The following is a 2,731-nucleotide window of genomic DNA, read 5'->3' on the forward strand; positions in this document are numbered from 1 at the left end:
GAGGGAGCTCCGTGTTGTCTCCTTTATAAGGACGAATCCCAATCCCGAGGGCTCTACCCTCATGACCCTGTTACCCTCCAAAGGTCCCACCTCTTAACCCCGTCACACTGGGCATGAGGTCCAACATGTGAATCTGGGGGACACACACATTCAGACCACCGTGTTCCCTCACACATTTACGTGACCACCAAATGAGGTGGATGCGCCAGCAGCTCAGCACGATGGCTTTACGGATCATGACGGCTACTCTCTGAGTGGTCCCGGAAGACCATCCTTGCTCTGGGGAAGGGCTGGGCCGCGAGTGGCTTCCAGCCTGACACCAGGCAGCGACAGAGCATCTAGATTCTTCTATCCCTGCTGGTCGGTGCCACTGCCCACGGGCCCACCGTTATAGCTGTGGGTCTGGCAGACAGAACACAAACGCCTCCCGTGGTGTGTTTGGCCAGAGCAGGCTGACTTCTGGGTGGGGCTTTGGAGGGGCGCTCAACTGCCCTGATTGGGGGGGGGGGGCTGGTGCCAGGAGCCAGCGCGGGGGGAGGTGGAAGCGTTCCAGTCCCAGCTCCATCACTTACAGGCCATGCGCTCTTATGTAGGACACTTCGCCTCCCTTTGGAGTGGCCGGGGCAAGGCGAATGGCTAGGCTAAAGTTCCGTGGGGCAGGGACGTATCCCCCAATAAATGTGAACAGAAACACAGTCTGCCACACACCCCTGGAAAGTGAGGCAGAATTTGAACCCAGGTAGTCCATTTTTTAAAAAAGATTTATTTATTTACTTGGAGGGAGAGAGAGCATGAGCACAAGCTGGGGGAGGGGCAAAGGGAGAGGGAGAGAGAATCCCAAGCAGGCTCCACATTCAGCTTGGAGCCCATTGTGGGGCTTGATCTCACGACGCTGAGATCATGACCTGAGCTGAAATCAAGAGTTGGACGCTGAACGGACTGAGCCCCCCAGGTGCCCCTGGTAGTTCTCAGCAGCTGCTCATCAGCCCACCCCGCGGGGTCTGCCCCAGGAATGAGTGAGTGAGCACCAACCTTCTGCCCTGTAGGAGCGGACCTGTTGGCCTCACCTGGGACCCCAGCTGCCCGTCGGCCGGGACCGGGACCCTTCACAGGGGGTCCTTCCAGGCTGTAGGCAGCGTGCAGCAGAAATTCTGGCAGCTAGGCTGCCGTTCAAAGAAAGAGGGATAAATGCCAAACAGCTGAACCCCACCATGGTCATGGCGTCATGACAGTGTGAAGACCATTGCCCCTTCTTCCTCTCGTTCAAGACAAGAGCAAAGGAAAACTGAAGGTGTCTCAAGGACGCCACGTGATGCCCTCTTGGGGGGGCCTCTTTGATGTGCCGACGACCCCTGAAGGCAGAACAGAAGCATCTTCCAATGCGGGCAATAGCCCAAGCCTTGGTTCATTCTGCTTGTCTTGGTCAGAAGGGGTTGAGTCATAGCCTTAAAACCATCACCTTGGAGAAAGAGAAGTCAAGGATTCAGCTGAAAACCACTGGCAAATCTGGCCAAACAAAGAACAGGTACAGCACGGCCTCGTGCCAGAACGCTGGGACGCGGTTCGCGGAGTCTGCACACGGGACTGGCCATGTCCGCGATCGGAGGCCTCCCCCGGGAACTCCATCCTGAACCAGGGGCAAAGCTGTGCTGGCCGTAGGTGGATGCCCTCCCCCTCCTCTGTGAGCGGATGCCGGTCCTAACAGCCCCCCAGAACCTCACGGGACACGGGACAGAGGCCGCCGGACAGCAGGAAGAGTCAGGGGAGGAATCCGTCACACCTGTGCTCGTTTGAGACTTGGAGGAACCATCTCGACGACAGCCTGCGTGAGCCTGCCTGGCCCCTGCCGCTGCCCTCAGCGCTCGCGTGCCTCCCCGCCCGGAGCAGCCCGGGCACCTCCGAGACTCCCTTTATGTTTGAGTGTAAGTTCTTAAGTCGTAAAACTAAGAGAGACACATTTTTAGAACTTTCTTCTTTCCAACATTATGCTTTAATTTCAGGCCTTCCCTTGCCCATCAGAAAAGCTCATCCTAAATTTAGAAGAGAATTCCGCTCCCCAGACTGCAGCTTCATAGCAGCCCTTTGCTAACACCCCTAGAAGTGCCTCCTTGCCCTGGGGTCAGGTCTCAGCTCCCCGGGAACAAGGGCCCGGGAGGCCTTGGTGGTGTCTCTGACCGGGACTCTGTGTACCTCCCTCCCTGGACCCCTGATCTGCTCGTCCTTCCTTCACTCCCTCCCTTTAGACAGCGACTGGTCTCTGCTCCGATCTGCTTCTTCTAGAAGGTCCCTCCACACTCTGTAGTGGGGTGAATGGTGGTCCCCAAAGATATATCCGTGCCCTGGAACCTCTGCACCTGACCGTGTTTGGCCGTAAGGTCTTTGAGATGTAATTAAGTTAAAGGATCTTCAGATGAGAGCATCCTGGATTTAGTGGGGGCCCTGAAGCCAATGGCAGGTGGTCCTTATAAGAGAAAGCAGAGGGAGATTTGAGATGGACACAGAGGGGGAGGCCGGGTGAAGACGGAGGCAGGGGTCAGAGGAGGGACGTGTGAAGCCGCAGCAGCTGGGGGGAGGCGGGCAGTGCCCCCCAGAGCTAACCGCATCTGAAGCTTGGGCCGCACCGTGATTTCAGACCTCTGGCCTCGGAGCTGTAAGAGAAGCCATTTTCGTTGTTTTAAGCCCCACCGCCCCACCCCCGCCGTTAGTGGTCAGCTTTTGCATTTGCTTCTCC

This window comes from Ursus maritimus, unplaced genomic scaffold, assembly GCF_017311325.1.
Source record: "Ursus maritimus isolate PB19 unplaced genomic scaffold, ASM1731132v1 scaffold_19, whole genome shotgun sequence".
In the NCBI taxonomy this organism is placed as follows: Eukaryota; Metazoa; Chordata; class Mammalia; order Carnivora; family Ursidae; genus Ursus; species Ursus maritimus.